The 8,688-nt window shown below is 27.8% G+C and overlaps 1 pseudogene; it reads left to right on the top strand.

Annotated features, from left to right (window-relative positions):
- Positions 1 to 2,190: 2,190 nt before the first annotated feature.
- Positions 2,191 to 8,688, top strand: part of LOC127748437 (protein DETOXIFICATION 14-like) — a 12,920-nt pseudogene continuing 6,422 nt past the window's right edge.

The raw sequence follows: 8,688 nt of genomic DNA, 5'->3' as shown, positions 1-8,688 counted from the left end.
TTTTCCTAGTTTATCCCTTTTCTAATTCTTCTCAATTTCTCGGTATACGCTTTATTTTTTTCTCAGGTTACTGGTTGCTGGCTGCTTCTTAAAACTAGGAATTTACACTATCTTATTCTTCTTATATTCCTTCTTTTTTCTTCTTTTTTTGTATAGTCATATTCTTCAATTTTTTTTATTCATACTTTTGTATTATAAATTGCTTACTGATACACAAATTCAATATTAATACCGCATTATACTTTTTTCAATTTATTGGCTCCCATGTATCATTTTCTTCTATAATACTATCTGAATACAATTATATTCATCTCAATCGCATGATTAGAATTATTGTTTGTGTTTTATGAGCGGAACACAATAGCCTAACCATACGTAGATACCAACATTATATACGTACTCTCTCGACTAATAACTAATAGAAGATGTTCAAATATGCTCATATCCTTTTTGAAATATGATATTTTAATAACTTTAACCATTTTATATATAATAATAAAAAAATATAAGGTCCAGATTTGGCGAATGAAAGCCATTTTTTTTAACAAATTTTGTATGATTGAAGTTGTCAGCTCATCCTCGTAGACAAATTTTAAAAGTTATTTTTCTTAATCGTCATATGTGATATGTCTTGGCTGATTTTCATTAAATGATGTTATTTTTTTTATTTGAACAGTCTCACAACAATAACAATGTAATGTATATAAAAAAAATTTAGTTATTGTGTATAAAAATATCATTTAATTTTCATAAAAATTTTCATTATACTATTATATAATAATTAAATTATTTGTTTATTACATATTTAATTATTTTATTATATTAAGTTTAATTATTTTAATAATTAATTATTTAATTAAAAATATGTAAATTAATATGTATAAACAAAGACAAAATTTTGTGTAAGAGAAGAAGGGCAATGCCCTGGATTTTTTATTTATATAAATTAAATAAATATTTTATTTATTAAAATAAATAATTTTAAAAATTATTATGATAATACGTCATTTACTTTTATCTCATTTACAGTAATAATTTTGAATGTATTTCATTTATACTGTAAATGAGATATGTATATTTTTTTAATTTTTATATATCTCGTTTACAGAAACGAGATATATATATTTATAAATATAAAAATATTTTTTTTGAACATCATAAAAAATATTAATAATTTCAATTGGACCAAACTCTTAAAAATGGAACGTTTCAAATAATAAGAAATATGGACGATTTTAAATAATAGGAAAGATAAGCAATCTATTTTAAATAATAGAAAAGATGAAATATAACATAATTCTGCTATTACGTATTACTTTAATATATAATAATTATCTTAATATTTAATTTTTTTTTACATGTACATAATATTTTTAACTTACAAATATGTTTGTGATGAGCTTAAAAATTTATTTAAAAATTAATAGAAAATAATGGTAAACTCTTAATTTGTTTGTAATCAAAATTATGTATGTTTTATTTTGTAAAAATTAGTTATTTTAGTAGGAATTTAAATATTAATAAAAGATAGAGTAAAGTCGATAGACTTTATAAAAAATAAAATACTTTAAACTAAGTGTAATAAGAGTTTTTTTTTTTATAATTAATGAGTTAGCCGATTTGAATTCTTTTTATCTGTCTCATAGCAACTACCAATCGCAGAAAAGTTGTTATGCTTTTCAATTTTTTTCATTTTCATGGACACCTGTGATCTATTATTTTCAAATAAACAATAATTAAGTTATTTACCAATAGCATGTGACAAAAATTAGTGTTATGTAAATGAAACAATGATCAAGTGAAATACTAACACCTTGCTACATGCTATAAATAATTTAGTCCCTAAGTGTGTATATTCAAAAGCAAAAGTATAAGGTACCAACATATTATCTGTTAATTTATTGTCAATAATGATTAATTATTATATTTTAAATACATATATAAAGAGACACATCCAAAAAATATATCTATAAAGACACTTCTATTAGACATAACTATAAAAAAGATATTTTTATTAGACACATCCACAAAAACACTTTCATTAAACACATTTATAAATAAGAATTGGCAAATGTTGGCAGAAATGTTGTTGGTAACATAGCGGGGTTGTATTCAAAATCTTTCCAACCAAAACAGCTATACAAAAAAGCCAAAGTCTGTTTTTTTTATTTCAAGAACCTTCTTTAAGACATGGAAGCAGGTCTTTTATTGCCAGAAGGTAGTGGTTTTTCAGAAACTATAAGATGGAATATGGTGACAAAAGAGATTAAAAGTGTTAGTTATTTAACATTTCCTATGATAACCGTTAATTTGTCAAATTATTTTCTCCAAATAATTTCCATCATGATGGTTGGTCATATGGAAAAACTTGCTCTCTCCAACACAGCTATTGCTACTTCTCTTTGTGCTGTTTTTGGCTTCAGTGTTATTGTAAGTATTTTTTTCTCTTATCTCATCATAATCTTCAAATTTTTGTTTCGAAATTAACTGTGTTTTATTATTTTATTTTATCAAACAGTTTGGAATGTCATGTGCATTGGATACTCTAGGTGGCCAAGCCTATGGAGCAAGACAATATAGAAGATTTGGTGTTCTAGTCTACACTGCTATTGTAGCTTTGAGTCTAGCTTGTGTTCCTCTCTCTCTTTTATAGATATGCTTGGGAAAAATAATGATTTTGTGTGGTCAAGACCCTTTGATTTCGGAAGAAGCTGGAAAATTTGTTGTGTGCCTTATTCCTGCTTTATTTGCTTATGCTACACTTCACAGTTCACACCCTCATTCGCTACTTTTTGATGCAAAGTTTGATATTTCCTCTTGTTATGAGTTCTTGTGTCACCTTTTGCTTTCACATAGCTTTCTGTTGGATACTTGTTTTTCAGTTCCAACTAGGTAACTTAAGAGCAGCATTTTCTATTGGTATTTTATATTGGTTGAATGTGATTTTGCTTGGACTATATATGAAATTCTCTGCTCAGTGTGAAAGGACTCGTGCTCCAATCTCCATGAAACTATTCCATGGCCTTGGAGAGTTCTTGTGCTACACCGTTCCATCTGCTGAAATGATTTGTTTAATTTCTTCCTCTAAAATCTGATCTTACTATATACACACATGCGTGTGCACGCACAGTTATCAACCTCGATTTGTTTCTATTGTGTTTGATGATCAATGCAGCCTTGAATGGTGGTCATTTGAGATTTTGAGCTGCTCACTTTGCTTTCTGGACTTCTACCAAATCCAGAGCTTGAAGATTCAGTTCTGTCCATATGATAAGTAGGACTTGGTCATTGAGAATGAAAGAGATTTTTATGTTCTACAATCTCAATTGAAATTAGGATAATTGTTGACAAAAATATTATTAAAAAATTTTTAAGTATTGACAAAAATATTATTAAATTAAAATAATGAAGACACATTAAAAATATTTAAAAACATGAAACAACATTTGAAGATGTTTATTTTAATGAGTGAATAAAACATATAAATCTTTTTTCATACTTTATTATTTGATATATACCTGTATTAATAATTTTATAAATTTGTTGAATTAATTCCTTTTTTGATGTTATAAAATAAAACTTACACATAGATTACTAATTTTTTCTATGTATTTTTTTGTATTTGCATAATTATTTTTAAACAATGAATTAAATTATATCATATGTATTTTCTGTTTCCTTTTTATTAGTTATTTTAGTTTTCGTTTTTTTTTTTGTTATACCATTCACTTTCACTTTGGGATTAGGCATAAAATACATAAAAATGTTGAGTTTTTTTTTTTAATTTTTTTACACTTTGAACCAATAAATTTTGCATTTTTTTGGTTTTGTTTTTTTAAAAGATGAAAATAAAAAATAAATAATATGATCTTAGTTTTTAAGAATATACATAAAAATAAACTTTTAAAAATCACACTGGTTGCCGACGTTTATATTGATGGATACTTAACACTCATCTAAGTTCTAAGCATATGTACACAACACTAGTTTGTAATTTTTATGGATCTATATATAACAATTTTTTACTTCTTTGATAGTTTTTAAATCAGTCACATTGAGTAACATTTATAAATTGGTTGATGTTTTTTTTTTAATTTTTTTATGAAATTGTCAATTATTTATTAAATTGTAATTAGATAATTAATTTTAACTTTGTAGATTTTACTTAGTAGATAATTAGTTTTAATTAGATAAATCGGTTGATGCTTTTTTTATTTTTTTTAACTGAAGTTAGCAATTATTACTTTTAATATAATTTTTTAAATGTGAATTTTTACGTATTTTTGCTAATAATTTTATATAATATTTTTTTATTCTCTTATTTTAAATTTGTTATAGCATGTAATGCTTTCCATTAATGATTTTATAACTCATTCTTTTTAGCACCACTTTTTTGAGAGATTCTAACATTTTATAACATTTGTCATCATTATTATGACTTCAAATATTGCATAGAGTGTCTATATGCATATAAATTACATGTTTTAAAAAATATGAATAATTAAGAGGACATTAATATTTTTAAGAGATTTTAATAATATAGGGCATCTTGTTAAGTATTATAAAAATCGTAACAAGATATTAATTACTTATATACAAAATATTCACATGCATTTATTATGTGAGAACTACAATATATTAATTTGTAAAACAACCATAAAAATAATAAACAAATATTTTTCAGCAATTATAAAATTATAGACCATAATCAATTTGAAAAAATAAAAAAAAATTATTTAAATAATATTTTTGCATAAATTTTGTAAGATTCATGCATTTAATTGATTGAAAAAAATAACATATAAAATATCATTTAAACAGTATTATTTTAAATAAGAATTTATTTTTGTAGAATTTATTTAAGAGACTAAAAGATCTTTAAAAATTAATTTTAAAAAGATAAAAATACCCTTCAAGTTTTTATTTAAAATATTGAAATACTCTTTAAACATTAATTTTAAAATATAATCTTAAAATGATTAAAATATGCTTTTAGAATAAAAGTTATCTAATTATATTAAAAATTGTAAATTTTAATTTTTAAAAAGACTAAAATACTCCTATAATTAATTTATAAAAGATTAAAATAATATTTGAAAATTAATTTAAAAAAATTAAAAAGACTAAAATGTCATTTGACATTAATTTAAAAAGACAAAACTACCATTATAGTATTAATTAAGAATTTTCGAATGTATTATGAATTAGAAATTTGATTTTCATTTTAAAAATATTAAATTACCCTATTGATTAGTTTTTAAAACACTAAAATAATATGTTAGAATTAATTCATGGATTTTCATGTGCACAATGCATTATCCAATTAATAATTTTTCATGCACTCACCTAACAGTCCACACATGACCAACAATTAAAAAGTCCACACGACTATCAACCCATACATCGCATGTCCCCATCTCATGTTATGGTGAATTTTAGGGTGCGCCTGCCCTAATCAGGCGTGTCACACGCCTTCTATTTTTTTGGATGTTGGCACAATTTTCATGAGACACGTGTTATTTTCAGCAGTAATGTGTAAGTCTGAAGTGTAGTTTTTAACTGGCCAACAGGTTAATGAAATCTCCTCAATATTAGAATTTTGCTCCATGGTCTTGGGTGAATATTTAAATTCGACATTATATATGACAAGTGCATAAATATATTTTTGTCAAGAAACTGGACCTAGTTGGGTTGGCAGATGTCTTTTTTCTTTTATTATTTTGGTGGAACTATATACACATACCATGCAATGATTCTAACATAGATTGGGTTATGCCATCCATTACATGCCATGTTTCAATTCATTCCTACACTTATTGGCTTTACCTTTCACAGTTGAGTTCCACTAACATTGAGCGTGAAATTTCAAATTTTGAATTCAAAATCAAAATTGAAAAGGGAAAGGGATTTATGTTATTTTTCTCTTCTTCTTCTTCTTCTTCTTCTTCTTCAAATCTCTTCATCACCGGATAGCTTTTCTGTCATTTGGTGATGGCGTGCCAAAAGCATGGTGGTCACCAATGTCGTGGTGGTGGATACAGAGGAAGAAGTGGTGAAAAAGAGTAGATCGATGGAAAGAACTGAGCGGCTGCCACAGAAAGCACATGCAGCGAGACTAGGCAAACGGGGAGCACAGCAGCGGCGGCGACAAGAACAGAGCGGTGAGATCTATTTATTTTCTGTCACCGTGAAAGGGACAACAGTAGTGGTGGTAAGGTTACGGCAGTAGAAGAGGTTGCGGCAGCAGCTATGGTGGACGAGGAGTCTAAGGTAGCTATGGTGGACAAGGAGTCTACGGTGGGCCCAGTGGTCGCGGTGGAGTTCGTGGTGATAGTTGACATGGTGATGGTGGATAAGGTGGAGGATGCGATGACGGTCGTGCATGCTACAGCCATGGTGGTCTGGGTCAATGATTACAATCAGGGAGGAGGCGGATGCCGAGGTAGGTACGGCAGGTTTGTGGCAGCGGAAGCTGCTACAACTATGGGGATTTTCTGGGCATTTTGCAACAAACTGCCCAACAAGCCCTCTGAGAAAATAAAGGTATAAGATTTTAATATCTCTGCACATAGTTTTTTTTTTAATTTTTTAATATTATCTTTTTTATTTACACTGTATCTTCGTAGCAGGCAGCAGCACCAGATCACTCTCAAGGGGCACGCTCCCACCTCGGGTGATTTCTTCTTTTTCTTTTTCCTTTTTTCTTTTTCCAATGACAGATTGGTGATGGTTTGCGATGAAGAGTTGTGTGTGTTTCTTACTATTTGATCTGATGTATATATTTGTAATGTTGTTGTTGTTGTTGTTGTTGGCGTCTTTATCTGGTGTGAAGCCGTTGATGCAGAAAATCTAGAACCACACTATTGTTGTCAGGATTCTAATTGCCCTTTGCCAAAAGGTCTTAATCTAATTCCCTCTTATCTTCAATTTTGCATCCAATAAAACCAAATGAGATTTCTAAATAATGGAGCATGAATTGTTGCAACATAGAAAATGAATACCACATTGGAATCTTTGATTGCTGTTTATCTTCCAACTTCATTTAAAGTTTCAAATTTTTTTATGAGTTATAGATTTTTTTTTAAAGAATTGGTTTGGGGTGCAGGGTGTGGGAGCAACATGAATCCAATGACATGCTGATTTCAAAGCATCAACATGATCAAGAACTTGGAAATGAACAGATGAGGTTGTAATTCAAGGTTCTTCTTTTTGTTATCAAAGTAGTAATATTTAATTTTTGGCATTCAAGCTTCTCTTTCTATTTTTTGTTTAGATTTGGTTGCAATTCAAGCATTTTTTTTTCTTGCCCGATTGTTTGTTCAGGTTAATTTATTTCTATATATTTATGTTGAGCCAGTAGCTTCTCTTAATGATTCTCACTAAATTTCATATTTGGAACAACTTCCTCTGCAGACTAGGTTTTACTTCTTCTTTATTTTCTTTTTATTTTCCTTTTTTATTTTTTTAAAAATTATTTTCATTTTAGTCAATTAGCTAGGTATGTAAAACTGTTGTTGGATCTGAATAGGCATACTCATGTTTAATTGATTTATGAAAACATTCAAACAAATTTATTTATCGAAATGTCATATGTTGAAATCATGTCCAGCGTCCAATGTCTCTAGAACGATGAAGTTCACACTTAGTTACTGTCCATAGAAACTTTTGATCTATTCAATTAATTACTCTCCATTCTGTTTTCATATTGACTTAATTAATCATCACAAAAGCCTTTTTGTTTATCAATCACTTCTTTCTGTCATTGGTGATAGTTAATTAAATCTATGTTGAGCTCTTTTTTTTAATTTTTTGGTTTGATTTAGTTTTGAAACTACCTTTTTGATGAGAGAAAAACTTGATATTATGGGATTTCAAATTCGGAGGACTTTTAGTTAATCATGTTTTAATAATTTCTTTTGCTTTTCAGGTAAAAGGTGATTTTCTTAGCTAGCTTGGATTCAAATCCAATGCTTATGAGATAGTATTTAATTTCTTACTCCCATTTTTTACTTTTGTTTCATCATCTGTGTTAGCAAAAGTAGCAGTAAGAATATGAGAGTGGATTTTTTTTTGAAAATTCATATAATTATCTGCAAAATTAGTTGGTGAGTTGGTGATATCTCTGCCATAAGTATCACCAATATAATGCTGGCTTAGCTACTTAATTAATTATCTATCGATGATTTGGTAAGTAGTTGGATAGAAGGTACAAGCGCTACTTCAATTAGATGGAGTGGTGGTGTCATTTGAGGTCGTGACCGGGGAGGGGCTGCCACTCTGCCAATGGTTAGAGCGCTTCTAACTTGGTATTTGAATGTTCCCGCACTAGCTATTGCTGAATACTGAATATGAATATTATTAGTTTCTGGTTTATAATTTCACTATATTATTCTATCTGATTTTTAGTTGAATTTGAGAATAGTACCATTAGTAGAATTAATGCTATGATTGATTAATTCACTTGACCGATAGAGTATTCTGGTATTTTTCACCTTGCACACTACAACAAGAGAAATTCAGATTCTTAAAGATGTTAGTGGAATGATAACACCATCAAAGTAAAATGATTTTCATTTATATTCAGTTTTATTTAATGTGTACAATGAGGACAATTTAACATTTACTTTATGAAGCCTTTTTTTGAAATAAAAATATTTGAATACCTATACATTTTTTTTTAATGGTGTG

This window comes from Arachis duranensis, chromosome 6 (assembly GCF_000817695.3).
Source record: "Arachis duranensis cultivar V14167 chromosome 6, aradu.V14167.gnm2.J7QH, whole genome shotgun sequence".
Taxonomy (NCBI): Eukaryota; Viridiplantae; Streptophyta; class Magnoliopsida; order Fabales; family Fabaceae; genus Arachis; species Arachis duranensis.
Note: the sequence above shows the minus strand (reverse complement) of the source record. Positions and strands in the feature narration are given on the sequence as shown.